Genomic DNA, 11,131 nt, shown 5'->3' with positions numbered 1-11,131 from the left:
AAAAAAGGAGAGAGAGAGTACTTCATCGTCTGTAACAATGGCAGCATTAGAGATTAGAGGCTATATTTTGCCCCTTAATTGGATGAACCCTGGAGTCCATAGTGCTAGGTCCATTATTCTTGTTTGGGATCCTTGCCTTTCTGGTTGCCTACAACAGAAGCTCTGAGTGCTGCCCACCGTGGTGCGAAAGGTGAGACTGCAGGCAGTGTTAACATTTCTATGGGCAGGAAGGCCTGGCCAGAAGGGAAAAGCTCCAGCATAATGTGGGTTTCATGTCTCATAAATTTTAAATCAGCATCTATTACATTTTGAAGGAGCCAAAGAGAGTGTTTTATATAAAATAAGTGAGATTGAGCACGTATAGCACTGGCTAGGTCCTGTGCCACCCTTCCTGTGCCAGAGACAGGAGTGTGTTCCCCACCCTGTTACTGTAATGTGCTCTGTCAGAGCACATTCTTTCTCCTTGGTGAGATGTGCTGAAGATGCCCCTGAGGTGGCACCATCCTTAACCTTTTCAGAAGATTTGGACATCCAGAAAAATGAGTTAGTTTGAAGCCAGAATGAATGGCTAGAGGAAAATAACCTTTTTCTGGGGAAATGGGGTGCAGAAATACCCCACAACAAAGGGCCTTGTCTGAATTGGTCTTCTCCCTGCCGCTGGCCCAGCTGTTGAGCACACAGGGGATCGTAGTGACTCGAGCAGGGACGGTCCACACACTGCGTGTCTGTCTGCAGCTGTGCAGGCCTGGGGAGACCACTGTGAAAGTGGCCTGTTCCTGGGCTCCAGGCAGGGAGCCAGGGCCACCCCTGTGCAAGAGAGCATTGAGGAGCCTCTCTGTATACTCTGTATGTGTCTCAGCTTTCTTTGGAATTATAGCAGAGTCTGGCCCTGCCTGGTGTTTTTTGTGCTCTGGATCCTAAGTTAAGAATAACTGAAGGAACACTTGTCCCTGTTGATGGTCTTGGTGGGGAAGCTGCTGTCCAGGGGTTATTTTATCTTTAGTCGTGACTGACATCCCACGACGCACAGTTCTGAGGTCCCCACTTCAGCTATGACTGAACAGAGTGATGGTCGCTGGAGCAGAAAGAAGCCCCTCAGACGTAACTGTGTGCAGATGTGTTGCGTGTCCAGGTCTGCACAGCTGCTTTTTGTGGCAGGTCAATGAATAGTTTACATCTTTGACAAGTAGCAAAAAGGGTTGACTTTGGGACAGAGAAGATACTGTGACAAAAGAAAGGCATACCTTAGTTTTATCTCAAGCTCCCATTTTAAAAATAAACAAAAACCCAAGTGATGATTTAGTTCTTGGTTTCCTTATGAGCCTTAAGTCTATGACATCAAGTATTAAATATGGTCATGACTCTCATGTAATGCATTTCAGTTTCTTAAATACAGTTTTTGAATAACAAGAGTCATTGATTAATATTAAAATGGTAGCGACCTCTCCACATTGGGTCTGTTTCAATTATTTTTAAAGCTAAAGACCCAAGACTACATGTAAAGAGGAAGGTTATCTTGTGGTTGAGTGTGTGCAATGTGTGAGGTGTGGTCAGTGCTCTGGATTTATATACTTACTCCCTGCTCCTGTGACCAACACACACGCGCGCACATACACACACACACCCTCATAATCTAGAATTTGGTGTGGTTTCTTTAGTTACTCTGTCAGCATCCTTGCCATCCCTTTGTCATCTCAGCAGAGATTCCCTGCCTGTGTCAGGCACTGTGCTCTGTGCCCTCCTGGCCACGGTGCAGCTGGCAGTCCATCAGGGAAACAGTGGAACAGCCCTGGCATTAAGTGCAGTACGAATGCAGCAGAGAGGAAAGCTGGTTCTGTGGAGAGGTGTGAGCAAAGGCTAAGAGTGGGCAGGCTGTGAACTGGGTTCTGAGGGCTGATTAGGGGGAATTAAACAGCCAGCAGGGGGTCGGTGCAGTTAGAGTGACAGTGTCCAGCCCAGTGCCAAACACTTGCTGGAGCTGCATGTCTTTCCTGCCCCTCTCTGAGATAGAAATATATTGAAGATGCCATGGGTCTGGCACAAATGTGTGCTTCTAACCCTGGCTGACTTCTCAGGGCATATTCCTCCTCTCCCATCTGGCCGTGCCTCGGTTTCTCACGTTGCTCCCTGCAGCTTGCTTACATCCTCTCCACCACCTCTTCCCGGAAGCACTACCAGGCCTCCTGCCATTCACTGAGCCTGTGGCCCGTGCTTGCACTGTGTCCTGGGTACACCCACCTCTGCTGTCCTGCTGTCAGGTTCTCGTGTGATGTGCTGTGGGCACTCCAGAGCAGGGTGGGGAGCGGGGGGAGGGCTGGAGGGTCAGCTCTGCAGAGGACGGATTCCGTCTTGGGGACTGCTTGGGTTTATTTTTAGAGTATTTGTGTATTCTCCTGAGGATGGAGGCTTGATCTGATCCAAAGCTGGGAGTAGTTCTTTTTGGTGCAGGTCTTACTCTTTGCCTCCCATTCCTGCAGTCAGTGAAGACATTTGCAGCTTTTATAATCAGCCTTTCCTAGGGGAGCATCCAGGTCACGTTAGTTGTATTTGTCAGAACATCAGCACTAGTTCAGCAGGAAGAATCATGGAGTAGAAAAGGCTCTGTTGCCCCCAAGCTCACAGACGAATCTGTAGGCAGCGACAGTACCTGCATGATTCATATGTGGATCTACATCTGTACACACTGCCCACACAGGGGAGTGACAAGGTCCCTAAAAATTTGATTTTAGAAATGACACCTAAAAATTTGATTTTAAAAAAATCAGGTTTAGAATAAAAATAAATTAGGATAAGTGTTCAAATTTTTAAATGATTTTTAAGAAGAATGTCACTTAAATAAAAAGTATCTGTTTCACTTAAGCATGTGGTACCAAAACTTAACTTATTCTTGGCTTTTCAGAAACACAGCCTCCCTCCTACCCCCTGCAGTACTGGGAATGGAACCCCAAGCCTTTACAATTGGTGCCTTTTTATTTTGAGGCAGGATCTCACTACATCACTAAGTTGTCTGGGCTGGGCTTGAATTTGTAATCCTTTTGCCTCAGCCTCCCAAAGTGCTGAGATTACAGATATGGGCTACTGTGCCCAGCAGACACAGCTTTTATTTAAGGAAGAAAAGCATGGTCTTAAAGGCAAATACCACTCTTCACTCTAAATGTGTTGCTATGTGAATTTTATTTTGATGTGGCTCTTTTTATCCATCCTTATCCTCTTTGAAACAGTGGAGCTGGTGCTATGGTGCCATGTTGCTTGGGAGTCTTTGAAGTTAAAAGCTGTGACATCATTCTTTTGGTTTATGGTTACACAATGATGCATGTGTTGTCTTTGTTGGCTAACTCCATCTGTTTGGTATGCCTAAAAAAGAAATGGGATGGTACTGGATATTTGGATGCATAGATAGCGCTTTGGGCAGCAGTGTGCCATGGGCTCTAAAGGGGCTCCCGTTGGTATCAGGTGCTAAGGTGCTAGAGAGGGCAGCCTCCTTCCTCCAGAGTCTGTTGGACCTTGGGCACCCTAAGTTGTTGCACTTGTGCCCTGTGCAGGAGAGAGGTACTGCATTTCCTTTCAAAACCGGAAAAGGGTAATGGTTCTCCAAGAGCTCTTTCCATAGCCAGTGAAGGAATCTTTCACCTTGCCAGTAGGATACAGTTTGTTATTACCCTCCAATCAAAACAACTTCCCTAAACCTCTGTGAATGTGTTTAAGAATGCAAATCAGACTTCTGCAAATGTGTCCCCACTGGGAGAAGTTCTCATAGTTTCAAATTTCTTTAATTATAGGGAGGCAAGTTAAAATTTTGGACAAAGATCTTTCCCATATTCTCTATCACAACAACATCTAGATTCTCAGCAAGTTAACCGAAGAAAAGGTGCGTGTCATGATGTCTGCTTAGTTTGGGCAGGCTGGCATTTCTCAGGAACCAGAAGTGATGGGTAGTGGGGTTGCTAAGGTGCAGCAACAGGGGCATGCAGGTTAGTACACTCTCTCCTCAGCCTCCTTGGAGTGTCTCCTGCTCACCTGTGGTGAATTCATGATTTGAATGCTCATCTGTGGAGAGTGGTATATGAGTTTGTAATTCTCTTCCCCATGGCCATTTTTTTATTTCCTTCATTCTGAGTCATCTTTGATTAAACAGAATAAATATATTAGTGGTAAATGTGCATCTTTTCACACAGTGTAAAATTCTCTTTTGCAAGTGTGGCAAGGATGTTCTTGATGGGAATAATAATTTATGTTGCGGGTGTTTTAAACCATGGACCAGGAAGAAATATGATGAAAATTATGTTGAGAAAGTTGAAGAGCTCTCAAAATTATGTTGAGAAAGTTTAATGATAAGTTATTTGTGTCTTTTTCTACTTCATGTTCCTCAACAAAAACCCTATGTGTTCTTTCCTAAAGTCCTGTCAACATAATTCCATTCAACCATTTTTATTGTTGTCTTTATTAATACTGAAACTGTATTCAGGTGGACTAAAATTGCAAATAATAAATGAGGTGTTATAATATTGGCAGTTTGCAACCCAAGTACATGAATGAACTAGAAATCTGCCATCTCACCCCTGGCACTTTAAAGGTTAGTGTGGAGTGGCACGGATGTCACCTGAAGCAGCACTCTGCCTTGCCAAGGATGAGCATAAGGTTCTAAGGTTATCCTGGGGCTAGGGTTCTGTAGACACGTTGGCATAGGCTGTGGATTGGCAAACCAGGAGTCCTAGCTGATGGGAAACAGAGGCTGTTCAAGAAACTGGCTCAACATTAAGACAGGAAGTGGAACAGATATGGACTAGGGGCTCGAGGGACATTGAAGCCAAGGGGAAAGTGGAGTGATATCTTGGAAGATTCAGTTTTTAATGTGCCTTTCAAATAGATGACTTATATACAATCTGAAGAAGAGGGGTTTGTGTGTGTGTGCGCTTCCACGTCTGAACACACTCAAGGCTTTTGTCCTCATCTTTCCTGACTTCTGAAAGTTAAAATCTCATGCTGACTTCCTTTGTGGTACAGGACCAGTTCTTTGCAGTTTCAGGCAGGTGTTTGTGGCAACTGTGACTTAGCAACCATTGTGTGAAGAAGAAAAAATTTGTGGGTAAATTGATTGTCTGTAACAAATGGAAATTCTGTGGTGGTGATCTGTGGGTGGTTTTCAAGCAGAGTGCCTGATTCTCTTTTGATATCTTACTATTTTTTTTTTCCTTCTACAGTTTTCTGAAGAGGCAGGATGCTGATCTAGATGTGGAAAAAGTAAGTTGACAAGTTTTGTGCTGGAGGCCTTTGTTTTGTGAATTAGAAAGTATTTCCAGTTGGAAACCAGGATGAAGTTTGCTTTTAATTTGGGATTAGGGTTGAGTCTGTGGGTTTCTAAGAGACAAGTTGAGTTGGAAGTGGGACCTGGTGTGTGAAATAGGAAAGTCTTAGTTCGCTTCAATTTGCGTAATTATACAAACGTGTTTTAGCTATAAGTTATGTCTCCCTTTTCCCAGAAATACTAGAGTAAGACGATGTCTGTGACTGATAAACCTTCGGGCCAATGAGGAGTAAGCCGTGCTATCTGTAGACTGGCTAAGGGATGTCTCCTTTTAATCCATTCAGCTTGTTTTTTCTTTTTCCTTCTCAGCTGGTTAGTGCTTGCATCTGCCCTGGCTGTACTTTGGTACTTGGGAATTGTAGCCACTGTAAAAACAGGTCATTCCTGGGTGCTGCTGAGGCAAAAATGGTTGTGATAGACAAGTGCTCAGCTAATTATATTACCATTTGGTAGACTGATGCAGAGGGGCTCCGGAGCTCAGATGAGGGCTGTGCTATCCAGAAAGCTCTGTGGAGGAGGGGTGTGGAGGAACTGTGCATTCACTCTGTGGCAAACAAACATTAGCTGGGTCTTCTCTGCCTGCCCTTTGTCTCATCTTCCGGGCATGGAGTTCCCCCTGAAAGGCTCAGCTTGCAAAGATCTGAGTGGCCACCCAGGAAGTTCTTTACTGCCGAATCATGTTGCCTGGGTGTAATTTTCCAACAGTTCTGTGTTACAGCCTCATCCTGGCCCCTCAAGGGCTGCCATTTCACTGTTAGTGACTTTGGGTTATTTCTCGTTCTCATTTTGAGTGCAAGAGAGGTTCCTTTCCCTAAACTAGAGTCATTCTGAATGCAACCAACGTGTGTTTTGCTAAATTGAGGAATATACCCTCTGAAATACTATTCTAGAATAATTGCAAGCAACCCTTGACCTTTAAGCCCATACCAGCCCCTAGCTTTTGTAACATGACCCATTTACTATAAGTCACAGACTTCTCAGCTTATCCAAAGCAGGGAGATTTAGAGAAACACAGAGGCTTTAATTGGGACACGACAGGAGCTCTTTTTGAATCTTGCACACTTAGATTTTAGCATGGATTGCAGAGATCCTCATAGGAGGTCTGGGCACTGTGACCCCTTCCTGTGGACCAGGACCACAGCAGCCGGGAGCCACCCACCTCAGGGCAATATGGCACAGAGCAGCTGGCTTACCTGGCAGTGGCACTCAGTGAATGTTTGGGTCTCCCTAGGCCACACAGTTGGCCTTGATTTGCTGATCTGGGGTTTACCTGGGTCTCCAGGATCAGCCCAAAGCCAGGCAAATGGGAAGATTCAGTGAACATGGTAGGGCCCTGCGGGAGGAGTCAAATCCTTGCTTCAGTTGTATCATTAACATATAGTAAACACCTTAACAAATCACTTCTCCTCTCCAAGCCTCAGTTTTCTCACCTGTAGAATAGCCCCCTTTTTAGGGCCAAAGAAAATTATTCATGTTTTAACTTGGAAACAGATGCCACGCATATTTTTCTTTCTGACTCGGATCTTATACCAAAATGGAAACAGGGCTATGATTCAGTCAGTGCTCACGAGAGAAAGATTTAATACAAGATATATAAATATATGAGGATTTATAAGATTGGCTTACACTGCAGAGTCAGGTGTGAAAGAGTGAAAAGGATCCAGTTGCTTACTCATGGAGACACAATCAGTTCACTATCACAGGCTGTTGGTCTCCACTCTGAAGAATGCCCGACCAAGCCAGCACAGAGAAGACAGGCAGAGCCCTCCAGATACAGCTGGGAGGGAAGAGTGCATGGGAAAGGGCCGAGCAGTTGAGACTGGCTCTGTTCTGTGGGTGTCTGTAGGTACCTGGAGTCTTGAATAAGGGAAGCTACATAAGAGGTAGGAAATGCGTTCTAGAACTACGAAGTGAATTTGAGCAGCCTCTAAAGGGCTCTGCCTGCTCCCCCTTAGTCAAGCAGCTAATGACCTGAAAAACACTTATCTGCCTTAGAGGAGTTCACTGTTTGAAAAGCTCTAATTTGAAGTCTTTAATGCTGGTGGAAAGCTGTTGAGTGCAAGCACCAAGTCTTCTTTTTGCCAATGCTTGTGGATCTGACAAGATGTATCTAGAAGGGGAGATGTCTCCACTGTATGAAGAAGTGGTACCCAGTTGGCCAGTTGCTGTTACCCAGTCACAAACCTCACACTGTTTTGTAAATGGACTTTAAAATCTTTGCTTTTAGTTCAACATTTTTGTAAAGATAGAACTCTGGAAAATAAGCTTTATTTTGACACGAAAGCTCAAACATGGTTAAGCATCAATTCTAAAGTAACACCTACTCAGGGATATAGCTCAGCAGCACATTGCCTGCTTGGCAAGTGTGAGGTCCTGAGTTTGATTCCTGGCACCAAAATAAATAAATCAATAAAATTAAAATTAAAAGATAAATTAATACCTATAGCTTATTGAACTTCTACCACATACTGAATGTTTTGTGTATTTTATTCATACCCATGATAACAGATCATTGTGGGAACCACATTCCTCCCTGAATTGCACAAGCATTGCAGTTGTAGCAGGGATTCTAGTAAGGTCTGTCTGGGTCCAGGGCCTTCTCTTCCTCATACCCCATCTTTCCTTGGAATTAATACGGTACTCAAGGTGACAGAGTTGTGTGACCCTTCCCAAAAAGTTTCATGAGTAAGTCTTGTGAAGGCATTGTCACTGGAGAAATCCTCCTTGAGCCCCTTGCTCCGAATGGGGCTCCTGGCAGTGGTGTGCTCTTCAAGCTGTCATCACCGTGGTGTGATCACTTGTGTGATGTCTGTGTGACAGCTCTGCGCCTTCCTTCACGGGCAGCTTTGTGACATCCCACTCCTCGTCTCTGCCAAACCGAAGGCCAGGCACGTAGTAGGCCTTCTAAAAATGTTGGCTGCAGATGTTTGCCACGTGAATGAAGGACACATGATCCAATTAGAGAGTAATGAGAACCAATAAAAGCCATTTTGGTGCAGCATATGTCAAAGTGAAAACGTCTTACTGTACATGCCAGAAACCATGGTTTCTCTTCTCTGTGGAAGGATGCTGTCTATGGAAACCATACTTATGAATAACCTGTAACTGTAAGACTATCATTCACTGGCTTTCTTCCCATATCATCAGTTTCAAGCAGAGAAATGAATTGATAATTCTTAAGAATGAAGTACTCCAGGTAAGCAAAGAGAGGCCAAAGATAAAGGAGGCAAAAGCCTTTAAAGTACAAAGGCAATATTACAATCTTTTTTGACACTGAATCTCCTAGAACTCTTAAGTTGATGATTTCTATAAATCACTGCTTCAGACGTACAAGTTATGTCTTTATAAGTAAAATCCATACTCACCCAAATTTTGAAGAACATGTAATCGGGATCTAGCAGAATAAAAATGTACTTTTTAATGTAAACAAGCTGATTAAATTGAGTTACTCTATATATAAACACATATCATGATTTAAATGGATTCAATGAAAGTAACAACTCCTTTGGTGATAACTACTGACAAAGGCCGAGGAGAGAGGGTTGGCTTTCCTGTGCCCTAGATTGCCTTTGTCTAATGTGCTGAAGAGTATGTTAGTGCCTGCCGTGAGAATGGCCCTGACATTTCTGTAGTTTCAGGGAGACAATTCCCATATTACTGTTCCAACCGTCCTGGGGGTTTACGCAGCGGCACTCAGGCCACAAACACAACTGTTTGCTTGATAGACACAGAGGCCTTCCAAAACAAAAGTTGTCATTCAAACAGAAAGGTCCATAGAAAAATTCCTTCTACTTTAGAATTGTTTTCAGTGAATCCTGTGCAGTGTGTTAGTCTAGACATTGAGAATATACATGGTAGTCCTTCCAATTTCCAGTGTGCTTTGCTCTTAAATCCCGAGCAAAATTACAAAAATAACTTACATTCTTATTATGTAGCTAACAGTCTTATGGGAAAAAGGAATCGAGTTCTAAACCATTGCAAGGCTGCATCTGGAGTCAAGCTTTAAAGCCCCGTGTACGCGAGTCCCACCCTACTTCTTGAGAGCTAGAAAAATTAATTCACGCCTGCTTTTTCTGTAGTTGGGAGTATAGGGTTTCCTGGAATCAGAAGGTCAGCAGTGCTTGTGTATGTTGTCCAAAGGCTTCAAGTCGTTGATGGTAGCATAGTGGGGATGTGTCTCCAGCGCAGCTGGAGGAGGGCTTTGGAGTGAGAATGCACCCCTCTCGGTGTGCTTTGGGGAGGCAGCGGAGGGAGTGACGAGGAGGAAGGATGTGGCATTCTGGCTTCCTGAGTGCAATTGAGGGCCGCCTAGTACTTATAATGTCTGTAGTGAGGCGGGCTGCAGACAGTAGCTCCCACGTGCAGGTAGGCGTCGTCTCCCAGCCTCCCTGCGGTGTGTGCCCATGGCTGCCAGCCCCAGGGACTGTAGGAGGCCAAGTCTGCTCACACTCTGCCGTGCCCCCAGCCCCCAGCTCACACCCCGAGGGAGCCTCTGCTGGTGATCAGGCAAGGGAAGGACTCAGCCTCACTGTGTCACTCAATGAGGGTCACATTTCACACGGTCCACTTTCCTAGTTACTGGGGATCAGAAAAAGGGTTGGGCAGAAAAAGAAAGAGTGTATGTGTGAATTTAGAAGGAAGAAGTGTACTTAGAATTTTGATTTAGACTCAAAGACAAACATTTTTAGTTCTGGATCAAAAAATAGTTGTCATGCCTCACCCATAATAACTGACCAACTTTTTTTTTTACATAAATCTCTGGATTGTAAAAATGCTGCTGTCTAAGAAAAAAAAAAACATTCTTCTGCCAATTCAAATTTTCCAAGATAATAAATGTCCCTCTTGAGACATTATAAACTTAGACTGATATTAATAAAAACCAAATAAGCAACAGATAAAAAGAAGTTACCTTTGTGATTCAAGAAAACAGAAAAATTAGGAGTAGATTGTTTAGTCCTGGGTGAAAAAGCCCCTCCATTCATTCCTTAAACATTAACGAACACCAGCGGGGGACCCACTCACTGTGCCTGGCCACATGTCTTCTAGCCGCCACCGTCTGCTCTAGGACAGTGCTGCTCAAGAGAAGTGAATGGATTTGCCCAAGGACTGACATCTAGGAAGTGAGCAGGCCTCGAAGCACTGCTCAGCCTTGGCCCACCCTTCTCCTCCACTCCACAGTGGATGCCCTCTGCCACTGCAGCACGGAAGACCTGATCTGTGTTGTTGTTAGCCTCGGGCAGCTTAACTGGCAGTTTTACCCTTGTCTTTCGTTTTGTCTTCTCTGAATTTGAAAGGACTTTTCCCTTACTTGCGGTTTTAAAAGTAGCAATCATTTTTTTATCAAGAAGTAATAGTCAGAACTCTAAAAGGCAAACATCTTTTAAGCTGGTGCTGTGAGGCGATCCCTGGTGGAGGGCGGAGCATGAATGCTAGGGATGGCTGTCTGCAGGCAGTAAGTAGGCCTGGGAGCACCTTTGAGAGGCGGTTCCCTTGCTGCTGCTGCTGTTGCTGCTGCTGCTGCTGCTGCTGCTGCTGCTGCTGCTGCTGCTGCTTCCCAGCCTTAGGGGCACTTTGTTGTACTCCTCGTCTCAGGCTTCCTCACTCCTGAAGGTAAGAGCTGGATGTTGTCAGGAGGAAGCAGAGAGCAGCGCTGCCCTCATTAACAGAGAGAGCCTTGACAGGCCCTTACCTATTTTGTACCTGTTGTTACACACAAGTTTTGCCCCGTAGCTGCGAGTTGCTGTATAATTGGTTTTGCTGCTGCTAGGACTGCTGAATAGAGGTTGTTGTCATTGGTTGTATTTCTTGCATGGACTTATTGTCTGC

At 44.6% G+C, this 11,131-nt stretch overlaps 1 protein-coding gene across 1 annotated transcript in view; it reads left to right on the top strand.

Moving 5' to 3' along the window:
* Positions 1 to 11,131, top strand: part of Fyn (FYN proto-oncogene, Src family tyrosine kinase) — a 215,799-nt gene that overhangs the window by 25,165 nt on the left and 179,503 nt on the right. The window contains exon 2 of the mRNA XM_023722326.1: positions 5,202 to 5,241. The gene's annotated coding sequence lies outside the window, so the exon portion shown is untranslated. The remainder of the gene's footprint in view (positions 1 to 5,201; positions 5,242 to 11,131) is intronic.

The sequence above is a fragment of the Octodon degus genome, unplaced genomic scaffold (genome assembly GCF_000260255.1).
Source record: "Octodon degus isolate 3935 unplaced genomic scaffold, OctDeg1.0 scaffold00090, whole genome shotgun sequence".
Classification (NCBI taxonomy): domain Eukaryota; kingdom Metazoa; phylum Chordata; class Mammalia; order Rodentia; family Octodontidae; genus Octodon; species Octodon degus.
The sequence above is the reverse complement of the archived record's forward strand: the minus strand, read 5'-3'. Positions and strand labels throughout refer to the sequence as shown.